Genomic DNA, 14,081 nt, shown 5'->3' on the forward strand with positions numbered 1-14,081 from the left:
GGTCGTTTGGCGGGTTGAGGCCGAGTCGAAATGACATTAGATGGGAGTTAGTCGGTACCTTTTGGTCGACGAGGAGCGACGTAGTCACATCGGGGACTGGTTGCACCACCATCTCAGGTACGAGGGTGACGTCCTGCAGGCTTTCCGCGAGCGCGCTGGCGTCGTCTTCTTGCTCGGGATCAGCGTGTCGCGGGGGGACGGCGCTTGCCTTCGTCTCGAACGCGAGGTCGACGTCCGGCGTGCCTTCCGTCGGGGCGTCGGGGGCGTCGATTCGCTCGACAGCCGACGGAGCGCGGCCTCCCGCTTGGCCTTGGTTGCCTCGCCTCCTCCTCCGTTGACGGGGGAGAGGACGAAGCGAGCTCGAATGTTGTTCTTCCACCACGCGGGGAAGGTGTCGTCGATTCCGCCGCCGGCGGGCGGGTTGTCGGCCGCCATTGTCGTTGTCGCGCGGCGGTGGAAGAAGTATCATGTCGTAGCCGCCGCCGAAGGACATGAACTCAAGAGTCCCGAAACGAAGCACCGTCCCGGGCCGGAGAGGTTGCTGGAGACTGCCCATCTGGAGCTTGACGGGAAGCTGTTCGTCAGCACGCAGCAGGCCCCTACCTGGCGCGCCAACTGTCGGCGTTTCGAGACAAGGGGGTCCCTAAGCCAACGAGTGAGTGTGCTGCGTGCCCCAGCCCAGATGGGTCGAGCGCGTGGGCGAGCGCGAAGGGGGGAGAGGCGAGGTGGCCGGAGTCGGGCGTGAGAGAGGTGGAAGTCCCGCGGCCTTCGTGTTCGTCCCACGCCCAGGTCGGGTGCGCTTGCAGTAGGGGGGTTACAAGCGTCCACGCGGGTGAGGGAAGCGAGCGGCCCCAAGAGAGCGCCTGTCTCGTCCTCGTCCCCGCGCGGCCAACCTTCTCTAAGAAGGCCCTGGTCCTTCCTTTTATAGTTGTAAGGAGAGGATCCAGGTGTACAATGGGGGGTAGCATAGTGCTACGTGTCTAGCGGAGAGAGAGAGCTAGCGCCCTGGGTACATGCCAATGTGGCAGCCGGAGAGGTCTTGGCACCTTGCTGGCGTGATGTCGTGGCTGTCGGAGGAGCGACGGAGCCTGGCGGAGGGACAGCTGTTGGAGCGGTCGAGTCCTTGTTGACGTCGCTCTGCTGCCGTAAGAGAGCTAAGAGCCGCCGTCGTCACAGAGCTTGGGGGCGCCATCATTGCCCATCCGGCGGAGCTGGCCAGATGGGACGCCGGTCTTGTCCTTCGTGACCCAAGTTGGCTCGGGGTAGGTTGGTGATGGCGCTTCCTGTTGACGTGGCGGACCTGTGCCCTAGGCAGGGCGACGTGGGGGCTCCTCCGAAGCCGAGGTCGAGTCTGTCTTCCGTTGCCGAGGCCGAGCCCGAGCCCCCGGGTCGGGCGAGGCGGAGATCGTTTGGCCGAGGCCAGGGCGGAGTCCGAGCCCTGGGGTCGGGCGAGGTGGAGATTCGCCGTCTTCCGGGTCTTAGCCCGAGTCCGAGCCCTGGGGTCGGGCGGAGCGGAGTTCGCCGTCTTCCGGGTCTTAGCCCGAGTCCGAGCCCTGGGGTCGGGCGGAGCGGAGTTCGCCGTCTTCCGGGTCTTAGCCCGAGTCCGAGCCCTGGGGTCGGGCGGAGCGGAGTTCGCCGTCTTCCGGGTCTTAGCCCGAGTCCGAGCCCTGGGGTCGGGCAGAGCGGAGTTCGCCGTCTTCCGGGTCTTAGCCCGAGTCCGAGCCCTGGGGTCGGGCGGAGCGGAGTTCGCCGTCTTCCGGGTCTTAGCCCGAGTCCGAGCCCTGGGGTCGGGCGGAGCGGAGTTTCCCATGGCGCCTTTGGCAGGGCCCGACTGCCTGTCAGACTCACTTTGTCGAGTGGCACTGCAGTCGGAGTGGCGCAGGCGGCGCTGTCCTTCTGTCAGACTGGTCAGTGGAGCGGTGGAGTGACGGCGGTCACTTCGGCTCTGCCGGGGGGCGCGTGTCAGGATAAAGGTGTCAGGCCACCTTTGCGTTAAATGCTCCTGCAACCTGGTCAGTCGGCGCGGCGATTTAGTCAGGGTTGCTTCTAAGCGAAGCCAAGGCCTCGGGCGAGCCGGAGGTGTGTCCGCCGTAAAATGGGGGGCCTCGGACGAGACGGAAGTCTCTCGAGGTCGGCTGCCCTTGGCCGAGGCTAGGCTCGGGCGAAGCATGATCGAGTCACTCGTGTGGACTGATCCCTGACTTAATCATACCCATCAGGCCTTTGCAGCTTTATGCTGATGGGGGTTACCAGCTGAGAATTAGGCGTCTTGAGGGTACCCCTAATTATGGTCCCCGACACATAGTAACAAACATTTTTAGCAATCAACATCTTGTATCAACTCATCATATTTCCACTTGTTACTCATTGCAGTACAATGGATCAAGCAGTCTCATTAGCTGCGAGAAGCAGACAATTCAAATCGAGTTTTTATCCTTGCAAGGTAAACCTAAATACATGACATGGCGAGGCACTCTGTCCCCACACACATCAACCGTCCCCATCGATTCCCCGTCAGCAGAGAGGGGCTCACCGCCTTGGCGTACAATGCCTCACTGACCACGACTGCCGTAGTGCAGTGACCGCACTTGTACCCACCATAACCGGAATGGGAGACCACGTCTCAGGTCGCATGAGGAGGGCAATCTACTTCCAGGTTCAATCAGGTACTAGGCTTAGTACGTTCAAACGCTTGACACAGGTATCCGCACGTTAATCGTTATTCCAATTTCCCGTCTCGTAGACAACCAATCCCCATGGATTGTTGTCCACAGACTAGTATCATGATGATATGAAAGTGGGTACAACCAATTCCTGATCTCGCGCTAGTGCTAGGAAAATCACTCGTCTTCTACGGAGATCCTAATTAAATAAAGCAGCTACTCGACCTAGCATACTAGTATTCATCTCAAAAGGAATCCTGAGATCATGCAACTAGGGTTTCAGTCAACTCCTACACCTAAGTGCACAATCGATCCTACAATCATTAAGTATAGTAAAATAGCATAAGTAACAGGTTATGCATAAACCGGGGCTTGCCTTCCAAAGCAGTGGCAGGCAGATCCTCTGGTGCAGGCTCTGGTGCTGGATCCGGGGCTACCTCCTGAGCAGCTCCTTGCTCCGGCACGAGGACGTACTCTCCGTCAGCGAGGTTACAGTCTATCGAAATGCAATGAATATGTATGTCATGATTATGCAGGATTTAATAACATTATGCTAAAGGAAGAAAACTAAGTTAGTTGGCAACTTAGGGTTTCTTGGTCATACGTGGCTTTTAGTGGTTTATGCTTATCACTCCAGGTTTAGGTTTTGATAAGGATAAGCATAGTGGATTGGTATTTCCTTTATATATTTTAGTGGACAATTTACAAAGGGTTTTAGGATGACACTAATTTCCATTATTCCTTTTCCCTTTCTTTATTTTCTATTTATGAACTCTAGTGTAGGTTTGAACTACAACAGTGAATTAACTTTTTCCAAAAATTCTGTAAAAATTTCCGTGGCTTGCCATTGGTCAATATAGCCTGTTCTAGGAATTTGAGGTTCAAAATAAAAGGCTATGCTCTAGACAAAAATAACAAAAGTTGTGTAAATGGGCCACTTTGCATTACAACTCTTAATTAGGGGTGGGTTCTGTCCTAAGGGTTATTTTTGTTGGCATCTAACAGTAATAATAAGCTTCTGTGCCAAAAATCACAGAAAGCTAAGGGATGGTTATTTAGTTGTGATTTTCCAAAGTTTAATGCCAAAAAGGCACTTTCCACTACCTTGTTGTTTGAAAAAATGTCAAACAGCAGATTTCATATTTTTCCTATGTTCTTCATAACAAAAGATTAACTATCCCAAAGATTGGGGTGTTTTCACCTGGGGGTTCATTTTGTAGGGTTTTTCTAAGTTTTTCTTGTTTTCTTAAAATAAAAGGTATCCTATTTATTTTATACTAAACCAGGGTATAATCAATTTTTCTAGTAAACTATACTGAATAAGTATACTAACAAAAATATGGGGGCTCCCTGGTTCTTTATTTAAATCGCCTTTCCTATTTTTTTAACCTTAAGCATAAGGTAAAATAAATGGCAAACTCTACCTTAATGGGGTGTACAGAGGGGTTTAGCATTTTTAAATAGGTCAGTAGGTGGTCATGCACTTCTCCAATTTTTCTTAACCTCAGTTAAATAGTGCAACTATTTTTCTTCCTATTATTTAGCTTTTGGCCAAATCAGTATTTAATTCAGAATCCTAAAGTTTTCTGTAGCACATAGGGGTTTTATATTTTTCTTTAGTCGTTTATATTATTTAAGATCTGACAAAATTGGTTTGACTCAATTTGGATGAATAAAACAGAAGATATGAATTATTCAAGTGTTGTTTATATTTTAAATCAGATTTAATTAAAGGTTTCCTGGAAAACCACTTTGCACCGAAGTCCTCGGGTTATTTCCAAACTAACTCTCTCAGTTATACCCCCGCGCTACTATTCATCCGAGTCACTGACATTGTGCAAAACCCCCTAACTTTCTTTTCTTCTCCCCCGCGGTCCCTCCCTAGGTTTAAAAAGTACCCGCGAGAAAGAAAAGGGTGGCGCGGCTTACCGACGGCGAGAGAGGTCCAGCGAGGGGCGGGGTTGGCTCCGGGAGGTTCTGGCGGTCACAACTATGTACGGCTCGACGGCGGGGGTGGCCGGAATCGCCCGGTCCACGTGCGCTGGCGGGTGCTCTCGTCGGCGGCGGGAGCTCCGGCCAAACCACGGCGATCTAGTTCAATCCAAGGGCACAGTGAGCTTCACAGGGTGACGTAGAGGCTGTGTGCACAAGGAATCGAAGAATGGAGTAGAGGATTACCCGGTCTACGCTCTCCGGCGAAGCAAACTCCGATTCCTTGCTCGGGGAGCTTCATCGAGGTGTGCTCAGTCCTCTCCGAGAGCTGGACGGGGTTGGGAAGGGTCCTGTTGGCCGGTCTACGGTGGCAGGGGGATCGGGCGGCCGCGGACACGCTGTGCACGGGCAAACGCCGGCGGGGTTGAGCTCCGGTGAGGTCGAGCCCGTGCGGAGGGGTACGGTCAAGGTCCCTGGGGGCTTTATAGGCGCGGGCGCGGGCCATGGCGCCGTCTGGGCTTTAGCGCGATGCGGGGCACGCGGGGCGCGCGTCGGGCGTGCTCTGGCGAGCCCAGAGTGCGTCGAACACGTGGCCGTTGCTTTCTGCCCTTGTTCTTGCGCCTGCTGAGCAGCCAAACGTGCGAATCTCGTCCTATGGCTTGTGTAAGATTTCTTCCCTGCACCTAGGGCTACCTAGTTCATGTAAGTTCCAAGGGAAGATCGGGTCTGGTTTAGAAGATATGGTGGCGCCAAGTCTTGTCTGTCTGCACTGTTCAACACGAGACAAAACAGGTGCCAACTCGTGTCAAATGGTCTTGGCTTGGGTTCAAATTCTTCCAGGGGGTTCCTTAGATAATTTAGCTCCTTTTTGCTATTTAGACCCTGGGGTTTTGGTGCCATTAGCTAGGTGAACACCCCTGATCTCTAGATTAGGGCTGATTTTGGACTTAGAGGGAATGGGGGTGATTCCATAGTGTTCTCTACTTGGGGGCTGATTTAGGGGTCTTATAGGGGTCTTTTTGTAAAGTTCCTTTTCTGTCTTTTGTAAACATTTTGGTACTCTTAAACTTTGGTTAAGGTTTAAATTATGAAATGTGCATTTGCCTAATCTTTCTCTCAACTAAAGGCTTGAAGAGAGGGGGGGGGTCCAAGGTTCAATCCTCCCTTGCCCTAGGTGATCATTGCCTAAAAGCATGGGTAATACTTTGGTCCTTAGCATTACTTAACTCACTCATGCTTCCAAGGTCTTAGGTACTCCCTCTCCTCCAAGTTTTAACCACATGTGATAATAGGTATATGTGCCAGTAGGAAGCCAACACCTTGGTAACACCTGGGGTGTTACAGTTTCTACAGAAAAGTTTTTGAGCGTTAAGACTTGTTCGGTCAGCGGAATCGCTTATCCGAGCGTGAGTTACTTATCGCAGAAGGTGATGAGTGAGGTATCCGTATCCCGGAGGCGTAGGAGTCCCTCGGCTCGGTCGACCTTGCCGCTTATGTGTACTCCGTCGTTTTCAGGACCCCACTATCGAAATAGTCGAAAAGCACGAAAGATGTTCTGGCAGAAAGACCTTTTCTGAGGAAAATTTTGACGCAGAGGGGGTACCCCCCCCCTTCTAGCCCCCGAGGGAGGGTCGGGCTTTGCCGAGGCAAGGCTGACCCTTCCTTGATGGTTAGACTTTATTGGTGTATGTAAACGAGTTATATGAACGACTTGAAAACATCTTAAGGGTAGAAGCGATGTAGCTGTCGGATGTTCCAAGCGTTGCTGTAGACCTCGCCTTGACTGTTGGCTAGCTTGTATGTTCCGGGCTTCAAAATCTTGGCAATGATGAACGGCCCTTCCGAGGGAGGTGTGAGCTTGTGGCGCCCTCGGGCGTCTTGTCGTAGCCGAAGCACCAAGTCGCCCACCTGGAGGTCTCGGGACCGAACCCCTCGGGCGTGGTAGCGTCGCAGAGACTGTTGATACTGCGCCGAGTGTAGTAAGGCTACGTCCCGAGCCTCTTCCAGCTAGTCCAGTGAGTCTTCTCGGCTGGACTGGCTGCTTCGGTCGTCGTACGCCCTCGTCCTCGGGGAACCGTATTCTAAGTCTGTGGGCAAGATAGCCTCAGCCCCATAGACTAGAAAGAACGGTGTGAAGCCCGTGGCTCGGCTTGGCGTCGTCCTCAGACTCCAGACCACCGAGGGGAGTTCCTTCATCCATCGCCTGCCAAACTTGTTGAGGTCGTTGTAGATCCTTGGCTTGAGTCCCAGCAGAATCATGCCGTTGGCACGTTCTACCAGCCCATTCGTCATGGGGTGGGCTACGGCGGCCCAGTCCACCCGGATGTGGTGGTCCTCGCAGAAGTCCAGGAACTTCTGCTAGTGAACTGGGTGCCGTTGTCAGTGATGATGGAGTTCGGGACCCCAAAGCAATGTATGATGTTGGTGAAGAACGCCACCGCCTGTTTGGACCTGATGTTGTTTAGGGGTCGGACCTCAATCCACTTGGAGAATTTGTCGATAGCGACCAGCAGGTGCGTGTAGCCCCTGGGTGCCTTCTGCAAGGGATCGACGAGGTCCAGACCCCACACAGCAAACGGCCAGGTGATGGGTATTGTTTGCAAGGCCTAAGCGGGTAGGTGCGTCTGCCTTGCGTAGAATTGACACCCCTGGCAGGTGCGTACAATCCTAGTGGCGTCGGCCACCGCGGTTGGCTAGTAGAAACCCTGTCGGAAGGCGTTTCCAACGAGGGCCTGACGTGCTGCGTGGTGGCCGCAAGCCCCCGAGTGTATTTCTTGCAATAGCTCCTGACCTTCAGCGATGGATATGCATCGCTGGAGGATGCCTGAGGGGCTGCGGTGGTAGAGCTCCTTTCCGTCACCCAGCAAGACGAACGACTTGGCGCGCCGCGCCAATCACCAAGCTTCGGCTCTGTCGAGGGTTAGCTCTCCTCGGTGGAGATATTGCAGGTACGGGGTCTGCCAGTTTTGATTAGGCGGGACCCCATTCCGCTCTTCCTCGATGCGCAGTGTCTCACCCTCGGGGGCCGAGGGTACCTCGGGCTGAGCCGAGGGCGCCTCGGGCAGGGCCGAGACCTTCTCGGGCTCGGGCGTGTCGTCGGTCTTGACTGAGGGTTGATGTAGGTCTTGGGAGAAGACGTCCAGAGGAACTGTTGTCCGCCCCGAGGCTATCTTAGCCAGCTCGTCCGCAATCTCGTTGTATCGTCGAGCGATGTGGTTGAGCTTGAGCCCATAGAACTTGTTCTCCAGGCGCCGAACCTCATCGCAGTAGGCTTCCATCTTTGGGTCGCGGCAATGGGAGTTCTTCATGACTTGGTCGATGACAAGCTGCGAGTCACCACAAGCGTCGAGGCGCCGGACCCTAGCTCGATGGAGATGCGCAACCCGGCCATGTTGTTGGAAGCCGGGAAATGGAGGCGCAGCACGTAGCGGAGGTGCTTCCCGAGGGGTGAGATGAAGAGTAGGCCCACGCCTGCTCCTGTCCTCATCAGCGACCCACCGAAAAACATGGTCCAGAGTTCCGGTTGGATCGGAGGTTCTGGAAGCTGGGCGTCGACCCATTCAGCCATAAAGTCCGCCAAGACTTGGGACTTGATGGCCTTCCGAGGAGCGAACGAGATTTTCTCGCCCATGATCTCCACCGCCCACTTTGCAACCCTACCCGAGGCCTCTCGGCACTGGATGATCTCTCCCAGGGGGAAGGATCACACCACAGTCACCGGATGAGACTCGAAGTAGTGTCGCAACTTTCGCTGCGTCAGAATTACCGCGTACAGTAGCTTCTGAATTTGCGGGTAGCGGATTTTGGTCTCAGACAGTACCTCACTGATGAAGTAGACCGGCCTCTGGACGGGCAATGCGTGTCCCTCTTCTCGTCTCTCGACCACGATCGCGGCGCTGACCACCTGAGTGGTAGCGGCGACGTAGATCAAGAGGGCTTCTCCGACAGCGGGGGGCACCAAGATGGGCACGCTTGTAAGGAGCGCCTTTAGGTTCCCGAGGGCTTCCTCGGCCTCACGGGTCCAAGTGAAGCGCTCGGTCTTCCTTAAGAGGCGGTACAGAGGTAGGCCTCTTTCGCCGAGGCGCGAGATGAAACGGCTCAGAGCCGCAAGGCATCCCATGACCCTCTGTACTCCTTTCAAGTCCTTGATGGGCCCCATGTTGGTGATGGCCGCGATTTTCTCTGGGTTGGCCTCGATGGCCCGCTCGGAGACGATGAACCCCAGGAGCATGCCCCGGGGGACTCCGAAGACACACTTCTCAGGATTGAGTTTTATGCCTTTCGCCTTGAGACACTTGAATGTTGTTTCAAGGTCGGAGAGGAGGTCGGAGGCTTTCCTCGTCTTGACTACGATGTCATCGACGTAAGCCTCGACCGTTCGACCAATGTGCTCTCCGAACACGTGGTTCATGCACCTTTGGTATGTCGCACCCGCATTCCTCAAACCGAATGGCATAGTAATGTAGCAGTACATGCCAAAAGGTGTGATGAAAGAAGTCGCGAGCTGGTCGGACTCTTTCATCCTGATTTGGTGATACCCTGAGTAGGCATCGAGGAACGACAGGGTTTCGCACCCAGCAGTAGAATCCACGATTTGATCGATGCGAGGCAGAGGGTAGGGAACTTTTGGACATGCTTTGTTTAGACCAGTGTAGTCTACACACATCCGCCATTTCCCGCCTTTCTTTCTCACAAGCACATGGTTGGCTAGCCATTCGGGATGGGATACCTCTTTGATGAACCCTGCAACCATCAGCTTGTGGATCTCCTCGCCTATGGCTCTGCGCTTTTCTTCGTCGAATCGGCGCAGAGGCTGCTTCACGGGTCGAGCTCCAGCTCAGATATCCAGCGAGTGCTCGGCGACATCCCTCGGTATGCGAGGCATGTTCGAGGGACTCCACGCAAAAACCTCGGCGTTAGCGCGGAGAAAGTCGACGAGCACTGCTTCCTATTTGGGGTCGAGCTCGGAGCCGATCAGGATCTGCTTGGAGGCATCGTTGCTGGGGTCGAGAGGGACGGACTTAACCGCCTCATCAGGCTCGAAGTTGCCGGCGTGGCGCTTCGCGTCTGGCACCTCCTTGGAGAGGCTCTCTAGGTCGATGATGAGGGCCTCGGATTCAGCGAGGGCCTCGGCGTACTCCACGCACTCCACGTCGCATTTGTACGCGTGTCGGTACGTGGGGCCAACGATGATGACCCCGTTGGGGCCTGACATCTTGAGCTTGAGGTAGGTGTAGTTGGGGACGACCATGAACTTGGCGTAGCATGGTCTCCCCAGCACTACGTGGTAGGTTCCTCGGAACCCGACCACCTCGAACGTGAGGGTTTCCTTTCGGAAGTTGTAGGGAGTCCCGAAGCAGACGGGCAGATCGAGTTGCCCAAGGGGTTGGACGCGTTTCCCGGGGATGATCCCGTGAAAGGGCGTCGCGCCGGCCCGGATCGAGGACAGATCGATCTGTAGGAGCCCGAGGGTCTCGGCATAGATGATGTTAAGGCTGCTGCCTCCGTCCATGAGGACCTTGGTAAGCCTGACGTTGCCGATGACGGGATCGACAACGAGCGGGTACTTTCCCGGGCTCGGCACGCGGTCGGGGTGGTCGCCCTGGTCGAAGGTGATGGGCTTGTCGGACCAGTCTAGGTAGACTGGCGCCGCCACCTTCACCGAGCAGACCTCCCGGCGCTCTTGCTTGCGGTGCCAAGCCGAGGCGTTCGCCACTTGCCCACCGTAGATCATGAAGCAGTCGTGGACCTCGGGGAACTCCTCTGCCTTGTGATCCTCCTTCTTGTCGTTGTTGTGGGCTCTGCCACCTTCCGCCGGGGGCCCGACCTTGTGGAAGTAGCGCCGAAGCATGACGCACTCCTCAAGGGTGTGCTTGACGGGACCCTGATGATAGGGGCACGACTCCTTGAGCATCTTGTCGAACAGGTTGGCGCCTCCGGGAGGCTTCCGAGGGTTCCTGTGCTCGGCGACGACGACAAGGTCTACGTCGGCGGCGTCGCGTTTCGCTTGCGACTTCTTCTTGCCCTTCTTCCTTGCGCCGCACTGAGCGGACACCTCGGGGACATCTTCTGGCTGGCGCCCCTAAGGCTGCTTGTCCTTCCGGAAGATGGCCTCGACCGCCTCCTGACCAGAGGCGAACTTGGTGGCGATGTCCATCAGCTCGCTCGCCCTGGTGGGAGTCTTGCGACCCAGCTTGCTCACCATGTCGCGGCAAGTGGTACGGGCGAGGAACGCGCCGATGACATCCGAGTCGGTGATGTTGGGCAGCTCGGTGCGCTGCTTCGAAAATCGCCGGACGTAGGGCGTGTTTGGTTCGGCTTTTTTCTGACCAGCTTTTCTGAAAAGCTGGCTGTGGGGAAAAGCTGGCTGTTGGGAAAAGCTGGTGGTTAGAATTTAGGTGTTTGGTTCGCCAGCTGTGCAGAAAAGTTGTTCGTGAGAATTTACGTGTTTGGATAATCAGATTCTCATATTGCAGATTTTGTTCGAACAAATGATAAAATGAAACCCATAACAAACAAAAGGTCATTACACAATAATTAGTGGAGTTGATTACATCATAAGTACCGTTACATTGACATACTTAACTATGACACTAATGCATTAGCAATTGCATCTTGAAAAGCACTCATGTCTAACTCATCAGATGTGCTACTACTACTCTCACCTAAAGGTACATCATGACTGATGCTATTAGGTCCTAGTTCATCAAAGTCTCTATCGTGTAGAGCACTCTCTCTAATGAAGTTATGCAATGTCATACAAGCAATAATTATCTTGGATTGTTTAGTAAGCGAAAAAGAAGGGAGACTTAATAGAACTCTCCACTTCATTTTAAGCACCCCAAACGATCGCTCTATAACATTGCGTAGCGAAGAGTGTGCATAGTTGAATACTTCTTTGCTCCCAATAGGTTGCCTCGCATTTTGCCATTCAGAAATGTGGTACTTCTGACCCTTATAAGGTGCAAGGTAGCCCTTTCTATTTGGATAGCCTGAATCGACAAGATAGTATTTACCTGCACAAACATGAAATACAAAAGTTAAATACTTAAGACATTAATTAATAGCATATGACAAAAAAGTACAACATATTTATATACCTTCTGGTGGCTGGGGGAACCTGTCCGCATAAGTTATCAAAGTATCTTGTAATACTCTAGTGTCATGTACGGATCCTGGCCATCCTGTGACAACAAATGTGAACCTCATATCGAAGTCACAAACGACCATTACATTCTGCGATGTGTAACCGTGCCGTCCAATATATTTGGCTTGCTCCGAGGCCGGGACTGCCGCTGGAAAGTGACTACCATCAATTGCTCCTATGCAATCCTTGAAGTGTGGCCAAAATCTCGCCTCTCGCAAACGAGAATGAATCTCGATGAAATTTGGGTCTTTGGGCTTAATTATGTCAGATGACATCTTATACAGTGCATTAAGGACTTCACTATACTTGTGACTAATTGTTTCCAAGGAGTGACCAAACTTATTCCTTATCTGCCTAAATGACTGTGGACCCCCACATGCTCACAAGAAAATGCCAAGAGCTTCCATAGTACTGACACCCCGGCTTGGAAGCAGACCATAATTGTCCACCAATGTGTCATGCAATCGTCTAAAAACAGTTCGTCGCATGCGAAACATATCGAAGCAGTCGTTACTATTCTCCAACGTTCTCTCCACCCATTGAATACCAGTTTCAACCAATGTTCTTCTAGGAACCTGACTAAAACTCCTGCCCCAAATGTCTACAGCATATATAGCAACAAGCATTTCTGCATCTGTGTCATCCATTTCATGATCATATGTGTGTGCAGCAGGGTCACACATCTGCATGGAGACAAACAGCAGCCACATATTCATATGTAACAACAGTTTATAAGGCACATATTAATGTACAACCACAGTTTACAAGCCACATATTCATGTATCAAAGATGACAGAAAGTTCGCAGATTCACATTGTTCACAAGCTGACAAGTCTGATTATTGAAATACAAGTTCAACTCGAATATTTGGAAAATTGTTTGAAAGGGAAAATGATGCGTACGAAAAGTTTATGTTCTAAGACGACAATCCTCATAAAACTGAAACGACATGACTCATAAACTAGACACAACTAACATAATACTCAACATAAGGCTCCGTTGTCGGACCAGCAGCATCTAATTGGACCTTTTAACATCTATCTCGAATGCATGGCACAGCCAAGCGTTCCTTCCTTCTGTGGTCTTCAGTGAAGCAAATATATCTCTATACTTTTTCTCAATGAACAGATGAGTGGCAAACAAATGTAGGTCGCTGCCTTCTGGTGAACCATCATCGATCACTTGTTGCAACTGCGCACTAACCTCAACACGCACAGGGTCGGTCTCAGTAGAGGTGATGGACTTGTTAGTGGTCATTGAACGTGACTCAAAAGCCTCCACAAGGCGTTTCATGTACTCTTCCCTCGAATCTTTTTTCCTCTTTGGTTTAGGAGAATCATGACGCACCTTACGCTTCCCAGTCGCATTTGAGCATGGGTCAGGTGTGCTGTTTTCACCTCCACCTAAAGTGGCTTCCAAATGATCATCAGATGATGAATTAGCATCCTCGACGCCAGGAACAAGGGTTCTTTCATTTGTGCAGACAATGGGTCCAAACATAACCTTTAGCTCGTCCTCATTCTCTAGGGGGGCTATTTTGAACATAATACAACCTGGCATTGCCTGCAGCAACATGGTAGTTCCTAGTTTTAGATGACCAAAACTATTGTTAGTCTACAAAAAATTGATCTACTTACTTCATTTTGCTTAGCCCACCACTCATCTGGCGCACTGATTGAACCAGTATGAGGGTCTCGACCAAGACCTGTAGCCCTTTCATTAAGAGTTTTCCACTGTGTGAACATTCTCTTTAAGGAGTCCCACCTATGGCACTGTTTTGATCCCTCGTGTAAGTGCGACCAGTGCGTTCCTTAAACTTCCTTATAAGGTTAGCATACCCTTCTGCATTAAGAAAGTCTTGTGGCCTGTTCCGGGCATTGACCTCTTCTACACAAATTTCTGTGTATATTTTTGTAGCTCTACTATCCCACTTTGCAATCACTTTGCCAGACTTGTCCATCTAGTGCAAAACAAGTGTAGAGTTTTGAAAATACGAACAAGTCTCGGATTAAGAAGAAAATAAATACAACAGTGACCTGACCATAATAACATAAGGTAGAACCAGAAGTACTAAAATTAGGATTTCCTTAAGTACACAAAGACAACGTTAATTAACGAGGTACTGGACATAAAAGGACAGGGAAGACATTTACAGCAGCCCATTAAGCAAAAGCCTGATCATATCCCTGTTTCACTAAGACCTTCCTGAACCCTAAACCAAGGTGTAACTTAAACCTCATTGTCACTAAAGGAAGGCATCTGATCAGAGTCATATTCAATACCCCAAAACCTTTCGAAGTGCTCGGCAAAGTCCCAGTCTGGACTAAGGTTGTCTTCAC

At 52.1% G+C, this 14,081-nt stretch overlaps 1 pseudogene; it reads right to left on the reverse strand.

Annotated features, from left to right (window-relative positions):
• The window catches only part of LOC118477065 (uncharacterized), a 60,664-nt pseudogene extending 46,962 nt beyond the window's left edge, over window positions 1-13,702 (reverse strand).
• Between the last annotated feature and the right edge of the window lie 379 nt (window positions 13,703-14,081).

Source organism: Zea mays, chromosome 4 (genome assembly GCF_902167145.1).
Source record: "Zea mays cultivar B73 chromosome 4, Zm-B73-REFERENCE-NAM-5.0, whole genome shotgun sequence".
NCBI classification, from domain to species: domain Eukaryota; kingdom Viridiplantae; phylum Streptophyta; class Magnoliopsida; order Poales; family Poaceae; genus Zea; species Zea mays.